Genomic DNA, 15,360 nt, shown 5'->3' on the forward strand with positions numbered 1-15,360 from the left:
AAAACTGACATCTTCCTTTGTTCACTGAATGATTGAAAGGTGTAAAAATCAGCAAGCTCGTGTTTGTAGTTTTGTGGTAATAATAATACTAATACTAACATGATGATAAATGAAATATATAAGTATCATGCTTGAAATCTCTTTGTGCCCCAGGCTTTGCCTGAGCTCAGATGAGGCATTGCTGGTGGTCCCTGGAAAAATATACAGGTTTTTATGTACATGTTTTCCATGCTGATCATCAAGTTGATTTCTCAGAGGTGGTGCCACTAAGTAACTTCGTGCCAGCTAAACCAGGATCTGCTCCCTAAACAGCCCCTTCCTTGCCAGCCAGATGGATACAGAGGTATGTGAGGGCTTATCCTGCCTTGGGAATCAGTGTCTGCAAATATGCTGGGAACAAAATAACCCAGCTCCTGCTGGAGACACCCACACACAGGCTTCAAAGCAAGAGTTCTCCGAGGCATTATTTATTTATTTATTTTACATCACTGATAATCAATTATAATTTTGCGGCATGTTTGTTGTCAGATGTGGCTGTCTGTGAAATCCATCTGGAGGGTTGATGGGAGACTGATGGATACAGGGAGCAATTCCAGCTAATACTAAGCAGGGATGGTAACCCAGAGCTGTTTGGAAGGGTCTTCAGAAAGGCTGGTTAAAGGAAGAGAATTCTGACTTAAAAAAATGTCAGTGTTTCCTAATGATTTCCATGAGAGTGGAAGTTACACTGCTGAATATTATTGACAGAAGGGTGGAAAGAGGAAGACAGACCTCTTGGTTAGGAAGTGTGTGGGATACAGAAGGTAGACTCCATTTCTGGTCTTGGTGAGGCAGGACTGAGGTTTCTCTCTCAATTTTCTATTTCTGGAGTCTAATGTTGTCCCTGGCTTTCAAGTTAAACCCCAAACTATATTGCACATAAAAATTCAGTGTTCTCTGACAAGATTTTCAGCTGAAAAAATCTGTTTCTGCCTTATGTAGACTTTCCAATATTGGTTGCATGTGACTACTTTATCTTTTTCTGCTGTTCTTTCTGATTTTTTTCCTTTCTCTCCCCTGGGATTCTACTGACATAGAAATGTCAGCACATAAAGCCTCACCTGAAGCTGATTTAGTGAACTGAGTTTGGGAATATTTCAGCTTAAAAAAGAAGTTTGTCCAAATGAAATTTGGGTTGCACTTGATTATTCTGATTTGTGTTTTAAGCAAGAATTATTTTGAAAGATGTGGTATAAACGTGTTGCATCCAAGCAAGGAAACAAATCAATTTGTTTCTCTCCCAAAACTTGCTGTAATTTTACTGGCTCAGAGGTCTTTGTGAACAGAAGCACAAACATATCAATGTGTACAAGTTCTGCTTATTATCACTGAAAAAATGCCTTTGTGGGAACTAAAAGGTCTTTTAAGTTCCCAGAGAATGCCACAACATCACTTTAGCCTTTGAAAAGAGACAGCACTTGGCTAGCAATAAAACAAAATGCTGCTGTTTGTGCCTACTTTTGAGTTTTTTTCTTTTTTTTTTTTCTTAAGTTTGAGGAGCTAAACATTAAAAAAGCCTCCAGTTGTGAAGGACAGACAAAACATTCCATTTGGGAATTGAGGTGGAACCTGTAGCAGAGTATGGCTGTGGAGTTCTGAGCACCAAATAACCCCCAGTTATTTGGAACTGATAAAACTATATAAAATCAGCAATAATCACTCGTGCACTGGTTTTATATAGCAAACCACAGTGTTAGATTTGATGCAGTGTTTGCTGAAGGCCTCATGTATTTGCTAAGTGTGGAATTAATACAAGTTGGTCCTGTTTAGGTTTGTGTCTCGTGGGCTGCATTAGGGTGCATTGTGGGGAAACAGATATCACGGTATAAAAAGATGAGATTAGAATTACTCGTTTCAGGCAATTTAGTTTATTGCACTTGACATCTTATCAGGTCTCTGAAACATAAGTAAAAACTTTCCCTTGGAAACATGTTGTGTCCTGTCTCTGTTGATGATCATCAGCAGTGGGTTGTTGTTCCTTTGCTGTAATGATGTGCTTTCTATCAGAAGCCAGCAGAGACTCTGCTGTGGAGGGATACAAAATTCCTTTAATTTTTATGGGAATAATAATAACCTAATTATATATCATGGCTTTTGAAAGCTTTCAGAGGTCATCTCAGTAACCCAGGCACTGCTCTGTGAGCTACATCATCACTGTTTTGAGCAATATTGATTCTTGAAGTGTAGGTTGTCTTTTTTTCACCCCCATTTTTGCTTGATTTTTGTCTGTGGAGCCACATGTGCAAGTTTGAGCTTTCAGTTACAGGACTTTACCAGCTCAGTGTAACGCTCACAGTTCATTCAGGTAAATGCCAAACAACAAACTTGGGGATTCTCAAAAGGAGGTAAAAAATCCTCCAGGATTCCAGATTGTCTGGGAACTTTACCTTGCCTTGTAAAAGCACCGGTTTCTGCATGATCACAGAGGCACCAGAGGAAACATGAACTGTGTTCACATGGGTTTCTCCAGAGGTAGGTGTTTTTTTTTTTTCTTTCCAAGGCTCTTAGGACTTGGCAGTCAAACCTCTGGGTGTGTTAGCTGTGTTTCAGATCCCAGATGAACACGTGTTTCTTTGCCACTGGCGGGTAACAAAGTGCCCGGTGTTGTGCTGTGCAGCAGGGAAATGCTGCCATGTCTTTTATTCCTCAAGCTTTTGATAAAGGACAACTTACTGCATTTTTGGCACATGCTCTCCCTGGCTTTCCCTGGAGCTGGGCAGCAGGACAGGCTGCCATCCTTTCTTTCTTTTCTCTGGCTCGGCTCTTAAAAGCCACATTTTTTCTTACTGGTGATCCTGAACTGGGGCAGTTGCTGCAGCACCTGATAAAACACGGAGAGAAACAGTAATTTTTCTTTGCAAAACTGAAGCAACTGGTGTGTGGGGGGGTTCAACGTGCAACTCCACAAGAGAATTGTCCTGGAACCTCTTAATGATCATCCCAGTGTCTTTTCAATATTAGAGAACCAAAAAACCTCTGTGAATAGGAACTGACTGGCAAAATCTGCCAGATCTCCTAATGGCAAGACATTTTTTGTGTCTTATTAGATCTGTGTGTGTGTGTAGGCTGTGTCTTTTTGTGTTTGAAACATCTGGCAAATCCTGTAGTTTGAGAGTATACTGTTCATATTGGTGCCAGCAAGCTTTTAAAGAGTGATGTGATTTTTGTAAGCAAACCTTGTGTGTAATGCAAAGAAAACCAAAAAAATATGAAGCTAATACAGCAGTAGTCAGTATTGATAACCATAAGAACAGAGTCTCATTCTGGGGGGAAAAACCCTTATGCTTTTTATATTCAGTTTCTGTGGAACTAAGAGGGTGTCAACTAACAGCAGTGGAGAGGAATCAAGCTTTGGAATTGGAGCAAAGGGAGGATATAATTTAGTTTTCTGATGTATGCCTCCCTGACTTGGAAAGAGCTACATAATGCCTAATTAGTTTATAACTGACTCGTTGGTTAGTCCTGATAACTAAACCTCCAAGCAATGGGAAAGATTTGGTTTACTCAGATACAGAATGCAGAATTGGATCCTGCACTTTGGTTTGGAAGGCTGACTGTGTCACACACTCCGGTGGTGGCATTTTCCCTTAGATAACTTCACTGTCACACTGGTGAAAAAGGCTGGAAGTGGAGGACATGTGAGTTTGGGTTAGATTTTTACAGTGATCAACATTCAGAACTGACAGAAGGATCTTCTGTCTGCACCTTGATTTTGTAGTGTTTTCCTTCTTAAAAAACGGATGCAGCACTTCAGGATTTCTTCTGTGTGTGCATTAAAGTTAAACTGCATCTTCTGAGATCAGTGCCCAAAATGTCTGTATGCACAAACATGTGTATGTTTAAATTCTCTCCTGATATATAATAATAAGTTGTGCCTGTTTGGACTTTCTGAGGAACAGATCTGAACATCTGAGGAAAGCAGGGATAGCATTTCACATGAAATGGTGTTTTTGTTGGCAGCTTCAGGGCACACAAAAGTTTAAATGGGCATAATGAATAAATTACCCTTTGACTTTAGGCTGTTCCTTCAAAGCAAGGTTGGAATGGTGTGTGGTGAATTTGGTTTTTGCTTTTTGCCTCCGTGTATTCCTTTGTAGGTATGTAAGAGGCTCATTTTCTTCATGATTAATTTAATCCATCATAATCTCCCCTGTATTACAAAAAGCAAGGAAAACCATTTTTATGGTGACCAAAATGAGCCTGGGGAAAAGTCACTGGTTATTTTCTTTTGATCTTCTTGAGATCCGTGGGTGCAAAATGGGACAAATTCCAGAGTCTCTCTGAAGACTTTTAAAAGTATTTCACGTTTGCTATTGATTTTCACATGGAATGCTTTCAGATAGCGGGACAATTAGCAGCTGATCCAAATCCAGCTGAAGCTAATGGGCCGTCAAGGCACAGGGGATAATTGGAGTGTCCAGCACTGCTCTGAGCCGAGACTGCCACCAGAAGGAGTGGGAAGCGGGATACACTGGCCAGGGGCTGAATTGCTGTGACTCTGTAATAGCTGCTTGGGGAGATGGTGTAGCCATGCTTGAAAATACCTTCCAGTTTAGTGGCTGGGAAGGAAATGTGTGTGGAAAGCATCTCTGGCTGGAAGCAGTCACGGTTTAAGAAGCAGATTTTATGTGGCCCTTCGGTGCCTTGGTCTCTTCTGATTTGGAGTTTTCCCTTGGCTTTTTCCCTGGGCATAAAAATAGAAAAGGAAGAAGCTGCTTCAAGTAGGCTAAGGTCTCCCAAAGTGACTTTGCTTAATTTAAAAAAAGAGCCCAAAGTAGAAATCCTGAGGACGTGTCTAATACGGTCTTAAGTTTTTCCGCAGCTTATTTTCCAGACAAAAAGAATAAAACCTGAGATGTGAAACATTGCAAAGAGCAACAGGTTGGCTGCCATTTTATTTTTTTTTTAATCCAGCTTACCCTTTCTGCTAAAGTCTGATTTATTTTCTTTTACCCGTGGCAGAGAAAAGGGCATGATGTTTTTGCAGTGAGAGGATGGGTACTTGTTCCCAGCCAGACAAACATCTTCTGTTTATAAACATATGTTGAGAAAACACTTCATTCTAATGCAGCCTTTGCAGTTCCTTGATTGTGCCAGAAGAGATGAAAACATAGGTCTGGCCACTCTGCAGAGTTGCTTTTAGAGATATTCTGCTTGTTTTAATGTTCCAGACAACCTCAGACACGATGTAAATGCACAATATTGTTGCTTTTCCTTTTCTCCATTCGTGTTCCAGTGCTATTTCTGGCACAGGTAGAGTTTGAGGATGGGCCAATGTAACCATCCTTGCCAGGCTTTGAAACACTGCTGGAGGCTGGGGAGTGTCAGGTGTCCTCCTGTTGAGCCCGTGCCTACCTCTAAGTGTGTTTGGATACCGCAGAAATCTCGCTCTCTTAAGTCTTCAAGTGCCACTTAAGAATGTACATCTAATCTTGGGTCCATCTGAGTGTTTCATGTGTGTTCTCCTCTCTCTGAAGGTTATTGTTTTGTTGGCTCTGTTCCAATAGTCAATGAAAATCCATTGGAGGTGAGGTTTGTGTTGGGTAAGAGTGTTAATGGTAGGAAGTTTTTCCATTGACGTGGTTGAGGGCGAACCAGGTCAGTCTCATCACTCTTGTTGCTGTAATGGATAGGCTTGGATTTTTTATTTTCCTTCCTGAAGTATCAGTGGTGTGTAGGTAAAACATCTGTTTTTATAAGCCCTTTTCTCCCTTAGGCTGTTTTACAATGGCATGAAATAATACTTAAAAAATTATAATGCCTCGAAGTTTTTCATCTATTAAAAGTGATGGAGCTGAGGGAACAAAATATTGCCCCCAACAGGTACCTCGGGTTAGGAACACAGAGCTTTTAATGAACTGTCAGATAAGCAATCTGTGTACTCCCACACCAAATCCTTTCTCCAGATTTCTCTGGCAAGGAGGGAAAGGGCTGACATGTACTGCATATATTTTAAAGTGACTGCAAAGCCAGTCTGTAGTTTGGTAGTTTTTACACCCATGGCTGTAACACCTCTGCAGAGGTGGGAACCCAAAGTAGAGGGAGTCATTTTAATTCCCTCTCTGTGTATTTGGGTCCTCTTCCCTGAAAAAACTGGGAGCTGCCTCGTTGTCTGCCCTTGTTTTGCTCAGGCTGTAACGTCACAGCAATTTGTCTCCCGAATTTGTAGCCATGAGAACAAATTACAATCTGCTGTAATGGTAATTATGTTAACCAAAAAGGTCATAAAAGTGAGGGGGAGAAAAAGCTGCGTGTACCACAGCTGTGCAATGAGTTTCCTTCCCAAACATTTTTAATGAAAAGAAATTAATATCAAATTGTATGTGTGTGTATATATATATATGTATGTGAGTGGGTGCAGAGTGTATAAGTGTGTGTTAAATAGAACAAAGCCCATACTCTTGGTTTGAGAGCAGCAAACACTAATGAATCTATAAATTCTCTGAGGGGAGGCAGCTGATGTAGCTGAGTTAAAAACTCAAAGCCCTTGGATAAAATCCTGCTCAGTAGCAGGTAATAGGCACTTTCTGCCACATTAAGCTCTTTTCTTTAGAACTTACACACAAACAGCTATTTTTTTAGGTGGGAATTGGGTACTTTCTAAAAGTGTTTGCAGTTGTTAAAGGAAGTGATTTATTTATAAGTGAATACGAATTGATTTAAATCAAAACCATTAAGCAGGGCCTTTGGAATGATACAAAACTTAGGCTGGTGGTTATGGAGTTGCTGAGAACCCGCAGCTGCACCTCCTGACAGGAGGAGTTGCTTGGGAGTGAATGTGAGGACATGAGCAGTGGAAGGAGTTGCTGGGATCCACATTTAGTAACTCTCCAAGGAGAGCAGTTAATGGACTTGAGCCATCAGTCTTCCAAAATTTAAAATGGAGTAGCAGCTGGAAAACCTCAATTTTGCTTAAGGATTGGGCAAATACTGACATAAAAGTCTAATGTAGAATCCTCTATAAATAATGTCCAAGGTTGGACACCTGTCCTGAAATGGGCTGGAAAGAGAATAACAGTGATTGGCCAGGAGAGCACAGGTGGTTGTTTGCAGAGGAGAGGAGAGAGGGAAGAAATGCTCCTCCCATTTAGGGAAAGGTTAAGTGAGAGTAGGTGACAGCTTTATTTATATCCCCCTGTTAGGAGGGTTGGCTGGGAGCTGCCACTTGCTCTGTATCTTAACTCCCCACCAGGGGTTCGTCTGTCGGAAGATTGTGACCTCTAAGGTGGCCACTTTACTTTGTTCTCATTCCTCTTTGTGTTTTAAAAGTGACTTTAGTAATAGTCTTTAAACTGTAAATACACTGTTAATTAATGACCCGTTGCTTGCCGTGTTCCTCAGACAGCTTGGAACTGTGCAAGGATATAAACTTGGTCTGGGCACTCCGATCTGAACCACGTTTGTCATCCATAAAAGCTGCATTTCAGCAAGACCTGAGGGTGTGTTTCCCAGTGTTTTCTCCTCAGCAATAGCCCCAGCCTGGTGCTTGGGGAACAGGAGGAACTGGTACTTCCCCTGGATAATCTCCTGGCCTCCAGCTGCTTTCAGCTCAGGGGATTTCCTGAGCTGGATATTGTCTCTGTGATTTAATAACCCTCAGTAGTTTTCTCTTCCACAAACTTGTCTCTCCTTGAGCTGAAGTAACTCCTTCTCTCCTGTGAAATGAAGGGAAATTCCTGCCACCACCTCTGTTCCAGAGACTGGGCTGGGACACACAAAACCTGCTGTCCTAGAACATAAGATGTGTTCTTAAATTCGAGGGGAAATACAGTGTTTAAAGAGGAAAATAATGGTATTGCATAATTTGGATAGTTACTGCAGCAGTTGAAATATTGTGCTGAATAGGGGCATATGGTCAAGAACAAACCCAAAGCACTGGAAAAAAAAGAGAATACCGTGTTCCAAAGGCAGGAATCCTTATCCAAATGACAAGGCATTTGGGTCTTGGCAGTGGCTGCGTGTGTTTGTCTTGTCAGCGTTCCTGCTCTCCTAAGTATGGCTTTATTTATAAAATATTAGCTTTCAAAAGGAAGCCATGAGGAAATGAATAACTGTAGTCACAGCTGGGTTTGAAAAGGGAAGATGAAATAGGAAGCTCCGTCCATTTTGTGTGCTGAATGATGCAGGAGTTCTGTGAGAAAGAATCTATTGGTTCTGTAACACAAGAAATTAATGTACTCGATTTTCTCATTTCTGGCGTTACACGTTGTTCCTGGCTTTCATATCAAACACTGAAAATGAATTTTATTTTTTTTTTATTGGTACCTTCCTGATTTAAAAGTAACTTTGTTGAAGTGTAGGGACTTGGAAAATGCATCAAAATCTTCCCTGCTCGCTCTACACCTGGGACTGCAGGGACACTTCCGGCCTGGCTTTAAGCTGCTGTAACATTAAATGTTTAGGCTGTGGTTTTAGAGGCTTGTGACTTGTTCAGTTGTGAATTAATGTTCATGGGAATGGCAAAAAGCTTATTTATCCCCTGACATGGCAGCCAGATTTTCAAGGCTGTGCTCCAAAGCGTGAATATTCTAGAGGTTTTCAGCTAAAGGGTGGTAAGAGTTTTCTTAAAATAAGCTATTCTGCAGACACTTTTTTTTTTAATAGGCCTAGACTTGTCAGTCTAAGATAGACCCCAAGCACTGAGAGGGTTTTAAATTTGGTGTATTAAGAAGCAACATGCCTTATACTGTAAATTGTTGGACAGCTGCTCTCTGCACCACAGCAGTAACATCTGTTGGTGTAAGAATTTAATCTGGTTTGTCTAGTTCCCGGTTAGAGACTTATAAGAAAATATTTTGCTGCTCTTTAAACAATTTCTGCTTTAATTGCAAGTGGGTGGAATTATAAAAATGCTGAGAGCTGAACCGATGTTCAAACACTTTGGCACATTATGGTATTGCCAATTGTTTATTGCTGTTAAAATAAATATTGCCAATAGTTTATTGCTATTAAAATAAATCTTGCCAGTACAATAACAGGAATTGAATTTGAGTCATGTTGTGGCAGTACCTTTCAGTAAAATACAAGTATTTATGCAGGTACCACAGTGATGTGAAAATACCCACACAGCTAAAATGAAGTTGCTTTTACTTTCCTACATATACTGAGTGTAAATGTGACAACTCTCCCATTACTGTTCCTTTATAACTTGTGCTGTCAATCTTTGGGATGTGCTCTCAAAGGTGAACTGTTCTCTTCAAACATATACCCCAGTTAATTTTTTTTTCTTAAGTACATCATGGGGATAAAATTAGCTTGAAAGTGATATTTTTCGAAGGTTTGGGGGTGTAGGTTGATGATGATTATGTTTATTTTTGAGTGTGTGATAGTGCTTTCATGATGTGTATGTCACTAACTTCCTAAGAGATATGAACATAGAGCATTAACAAAAATAATGTTTAGGAGTTATAAGTTCTTTTAGTTTTTTAAAGGAAGTTTCTTTCATACTTCCTTAAAAGAAAATGAGAAAGCTTGATTAGTTTGTGCTGTTTAATCTACTTTGTAGCTACCAACCACTAAAGAGCAAATTGTCTCTTTACTCATCATTTCCCCTAAACTGAAGTTAAGAAGCAGTTAAAACCCAAACTCTGCCCAAATCCCGGTTTCCAGGGGCAGCAAAGTTATTTCAGTGGGACTGAAGTGCAACATTTCTCTGACCAAGGCCAGTGCTCTGGAATGAAGGTTAAATGGGAATGATGGTCCCCTGCCAGCCTGTCGGGGATATGGGGATCCTGGAATGTTGTCACCAAGCCAGGGCAAGAAATAGCTTTGGAATAATTTGCTTTATCTGGGAACCAGTCAGGAACCTGTAGGTGGGATAGCAGTGTGGTTATTTAAAACCAGTGGTAATTAAGAGATTACAAGTGTTGGTTGCTCTGCTTTAGCGTTTTTTTTGTGAACAATATCCAGTATTTAGTTAATAGTTTGTTTCCTGTTTTACACTTGAGTTGCTTCATTTTGCTCAGTAATAAAAAGCTACTAATATTTAGGCAAACCAGACTCTCTCAATCAGAAAGCGTCTACTAGTGATTTCATTATTTGCTGCTGAGGGGATCGTTGTGCCATGATTTATTTTTTTAACTCCTTAATCTCAATGGATTATCAGACAATTGTAGGCCAATAAATCTGAAATTACAACTGCTGAGAGACATTTCTTTACTATTTTAGCAGAACATGTGAATAGCTAACTACAACTTTTCTATGTGTTCATTTTCCCTCCACTGCTTGTTGTGGCTTATCATGGCATTTAAATGGCCAGTTGATAATCTCTGCATCAATATTAAAATCCTGCTTTCAGGTGCCTGAGGCAGCTGGACAAGATGCACCTGAACGTTCAGTCATTTGAAATCTCCATCTTGTTCTCTTTGCCACTTGGATAAAACTTTTGCTGACGTTGTCTTGGAGTCAGAAAGGCTTGTTAGGATGTCAGATATCTTGACTATTTCCACGTGCTTCATTCTGTCGGTGTTTTAAAATCTGACCTTTCGCAGTGATAGAGAAAATGAGGTGGGTTTGCTCCAGGATCCTTTTTGTGGTGGGTGAGCGGTGACCAAATCCGTGACTGTATTTATAGCTTGGCATTCCCAGCTCTCTCCCCCCAGCAGTGCTGGGGGCTGATCCTCTCCCAGAGCATTGGAGCTGCTGCCAGGAACGTTCACTTGGCACGTTAGAATCACTGTACAGACGTGAAGGGAGACTCGGTGCTGCTGCTCTGTATCGTTTTCCATCCTCAGCTGATGGATGGCAGGGATGGAGACCTGCAGGCACTGCTAATTGAGGCAGGGAGAATTTCCCTCCTGCTTTGCTCCTCAGTTCTCCTCTACTTGTTGTTGAGGTGGGAAGCTCAGCCCCTGCCACTTTGAATCAGGCTGTGTTCACATATGTAGTAACCATGGGGTGTTTTGAAGGGAGAACACATAAATGCACAGAACTTAATATACACTGCTTGGGTTTCAGCTCCAGGTGCTGTAACGTTAGCTCTTAAACCCAAATAATTGCTAGTAAGCGTGGGTTTGTGGGTTTGATTTTGTGTGGTTTATTGGGGTTTGAGTCATTTCACACCCTGGAGGGCTGTGGGCAGCATCTTGGGCAGGTACTGCTGCCTGCTGGGTTCCGGCTGGGGAAAGCAAGGCAGGAAAAAACTGTTTAATTGCCACGTTCACGTGAAGAAAAACTCTTTGTTTTGCGAGGTTGGAAACTAGAGAACTTGTGCAGAGCTTCAAAATAATAACATGGCATGAAACTTGAGAAACCCCCTTTTCCGCGGTGCTTGTGGTGTCACATCTGGCATCTTGGAAATGTTGCATATGAGACACCGATAAAAATAATTTATTGCTTTTCCCCCGGCGTTGTTTGATACTTTTCTGTTTGGCTCCGTCAAAACTGTGGGGGAAGAAACCCAATGCTAGCTGCCTGCAAATCTCTTGTAAGGCAGCGTGTGCCTGCTTCGCCTCCCTTTGGCCGAAAGAGGGAGGTCTCTGCCTTCCTCCCTCCCTCCCTCCCCGCTTTTGCTGGAAAAGGGCGTTTCGGACAATCCCTGCGCATTTGAGGTGTCTCTCATCTTTAGTATGAAAGGGCGCTTTCTGGCTGAAGTTTTTGAGCTTAACTAGAAACTGGAGCTGAGCTGGATTTCTGTGTGGTTACCTGGTCGACAGTGAAGTGTTAAACCAGAGTATTTTTAGTCTTGGAAAGAACAGGATGAAGTTTTCAGTCTACTTCCCACCAGTGCTCAAGAGATGACTTTTTAGAAACGAAGGACAATGTTGTTGTTTAAAATGTAGTAAGACTTCACAAATCTAGCTTTAAGGCAGGTGCTAATAATTTGGCTTTTCAGCTGCAGGTCCATGGGCTTATAATAATATTTCCTTAATTGACAAACTGCCCCAAATCCCCCTGTTTTCTGTGTTCTGATAAATGCAGGGAACCACGTAGGCAGCAAGCTGAAGTGGTTTGGGAAGTTTTGAGGAGAAAGGTAGACTTCCTTCATGTCTTTTTACACCAGAGTAATGCAACCATGAGAAATCACACCTGAACCTTGCTGCATTTCAGTGTGTGAGAGCAGGAGTCTAATTCTGAATAAAACGTCTCTGGATTTGGATCTGGTGCTCTATTGCCACCTTCTGCTCATCCCTCTTCCCGCCACGGTACGTGTTGCACCGGGGAACTTGCATTAGGGATGACATTTGATTTTACAGCCTCTTAAGGAAGAGGTGCCAGAAGGAAATGTCAGTTCCTCTTCTGGATTCCTGAATGCAAAGCCCTGTTTAAATAATCCCAGGAAAATGCCTTCCCTAGGAAAAGGAATGATAGTTTGGATCCTTTTGAAAACTGAGATATAAAGCCTTTCTCTGACACAGCTTCGATCACCTTGAAAGCTCACAAATCACAAACCGAAGCATCAATATTCGTGTATGGCATTGTGAGCTGCAGAATTTGAGACTAATTTCAACCTTTGAATACTTTAATAGGGGATAGAAGCAATTGCAGAAGTAGAATTGATTACTTAAAAGTGCATTGATTTGTTCTAAAGGTTTCTACTTGGTGTTCTCTAGGAAGCGTGTCCCTGGATGTTTAACCTTTCAGAATTTATGACTTAGTCTGTGGCCCAAACACTGCCTTGAGCTCCTGCTGCTCCATTAGGAACTTGGGCAAAAGGAAACGGAAAATATCAGCTCCCTTAGGATACCACTAGCGAAACCTGGTCCTTTTTAAAATGCTGGAAATAATGTGCAATTTAAATTAGAGCCGAAAGGCAGATTAATTCTCTAGTAAAATTCAGGATAGAAGAGGGAACAGGGGAAACTTGATGGTGTTCCTGACAGGTGCTTTTAACCAGGAGAAGTGGGCGGGGGAGAGGCAGCCTTAAAATTTCCTGGATTGAGATCCATAGGAAGAAGCAGGTGTGTCATTAGATACAAGTTTCTTGTTCCTCTCTTTTGGCACTGTTTGCATAGAAGCTACAAATAGCAAGTTCTTTATGTCTGCTAAACACCTGCAGCTTGTGAGGATTAGGAATTAGAAGTCAGAGTTGTAGGAGAAATAAATCTGCCCAGCAAACAGGAGGTGTGCTGTGGAGGGGAGGATGGCAGGGCCCAACTGCACCGTATTTAACCTGTACTTAGAAACAGTGCAAAATAACATTCATTTTGCTCAAGTTATATGATTACTCACCCAGTTGTTGGGGTGGTTGTATTAGTTGTCAAACCATGACAGTAGCATTTTTTCAGGGTTTCCTATTTTAGCTTCCACTGCTTTTCTGCTTGGGAAATGTAATTTTGGCTTTTCTTTGGATTTCAGCTTCTGTTACTTTATTGTCATTTATAGTTCAGTAGACAGACAACCTCATCAACATCTGGTCTGTAATTTGAAATGCTGTTCTTGATGCTTAAGAATTGCAAATTAGATCGAGGCTGTCACAAAATGTTAGATAACTGGGGAATCACCAAGTGTCATTTCCATTTCTGTCAGAATCTCTATTTTAGTCACATTATGGTTTTGTTTAATGTTTTTGTTGCTTTTTAGTGTGGTATCAATAAACACATTTAAAAATTGGCTCTGACTTGGAGCAATTTTTTGGGGCATTGTTTCAGAGTGTAAGGAAATCTTGACATTTAGTCAGGCTTTGACATTTTCGGTTAGCCCAGCTCAAACCTCCCTCCGTGGAGGTGCATTTCAATAGACCAGAGCACGACAGTCAGAGGGTCACCTTGGCCTCTGATGTAACGTCTGACTTTTAGGCAAGAAAATATCAGGATTGAACTTGGTCTCTGTCTGGAGCTGCAGGATGTGTCCAATGTTTCCATGGACTCTGACTCCAAATACCCCTCTTATGTTTTGGGTTTTGTGTACAACTTAAGTTCTAAGTGAGCCAATTGAACAGAAACAGAAGAGTCTTTCTAATGCATTGGTGGTTTCTGTAGGCACATTGTCTTCTGTTGTGCTCCTGCAAGTGCAGTGTTCACGTCAGATTGTTTCAGCCAAGTGGTCAGAAAACTGGATGACACCTCCTGTCTTGGGTTGTCTGCTTGGACACTGCCATAGGGCATTTCTGAGTGTTTCTGGAAAATTCCCTTTTACTATCATCTGGGCAGAGCAAATGGGGGTTTCAAGTTACAGAATCTTTTTGCATCGCAGGAAGAAACCCAAACCTGTATTTAAATGAACTTCTACGAACTGTTTCAGGGTGAAGTTTTTGTTTAGGAAGCAGAGGAGGTAGGAGAAGTATTGATGAGCTTTTGAGGCTGTGTCTCTGGGAAGCTGGGTGCCAGCTGATGTATAGAAAATTTGTGTTTAACCTGTCAATGGGCAGGACATTCTTTTATATTGTATTTGCTGTACAGATATGTAGAACTGGATTCTCCTGTCTCACTGCCTTCGGGAGCAGAAGGAGTTGAGTGCATCTGATGGGGATGTTTTCTTTCCCTCTTGAGGCTGGATCACAGATGCATTTTTGTGCTTAGAAAATCAAAAGGTCAGAGGAGCACATGGTCTGTTTTTGCCAAAGAAAGTGCCTGGGATGTGCAGAACAAGGGGGTTGCTTTTAGTGGGAATTGAAATAAGGAGCTGTGCTGGTAAGGAAGAGCTGGCTGTTGAGTGTCCTGGCGTTAACACTGAGGAGTCAGGATCTAAAAGAATCAACAGACATGTTGTTGGGTGGCACTTGCTGAGGCTCTTTGGGAGGGCAACAAAGGACAAGGCAGACAAGTAGAGGATTTGGCATGTTCAGGGGCTGGAATTTCCCGGAATTCTAGGCTGTCTTAATCCACTTGTTTCTCAGGTTCCCAGGGTTAAAACTGCAGAGGGATGTCAAACTACCCGTTAAGATTAAATTAATCAATGTGTGGATGTTGAGATGGATTTAATCTGCATGGAAGGTCTGCCTTGAGCTCTGTGTGGAGCTCTGTCTTCCCCCTGGTTCCCTCCTGGGCACTCTCTGCCCCAAGCACCCACAGTTAGACGTGTTGCTTCCTGTGCTGGTTTACACTGGGTGATGCTCCTCCACCGTGGCTTGAAAAGATGTTTTTTTTTTCCTTATTTTGGCTGATAATATTAACTTTGAGCTTGTCCAGCATTTGCCTTCAGTGGAAGTCAGGGAGTGTATTCTTGCTGACAGTAAGAAAGGCTGCAAGAAATCCTTAAAGGCCCGTGTGTGTCAGATGTTGGGAGCTCTGACAATGGATGGGGTTTAACTGCTGATCCTTCCCTCTCAGCTGTGCACTGGGTTCCTCATCCAGTCGTGGCTGGGTCAGGAGGTAAATGGCCATTACTGCTGAGGCTGTGTCCTTGAATCTCCCTCTGTGGGTAACTCTTACTGAGCCGTTT

At 41.7% G+C, this 15,360-nt stretch overlaps 1 protein-coding gene across 2 annotated transcripts in view; it reads left to right on the forward strand.

Annotated features, from left to right (window-relative positions):
• The window catches only part of ANK2 (ankyrin 2), a 261,559-nt gene that overhangs the window by 41,706 nt on the left and 204,493 nt on the right, over positions 1-15,360 (forward strand). The window lies entirely within an intron of this gene.

Source organism: Pipra filicauda, unplaced genomic scaffold (assembly GCF_003945595.2).
Source record: "Pipra filicauda isolate LSUMZ 115617 unplaced genomic scaffold, ASM394559v2 scaffold495_size435866_pilon, whole genome shotgun sequence".
Lineage (NCBI taxonomy): Eukaryota > Metazoa > Chordata > Aves > Passeriformes > Pipridae > Pipra > Pipra filicauda.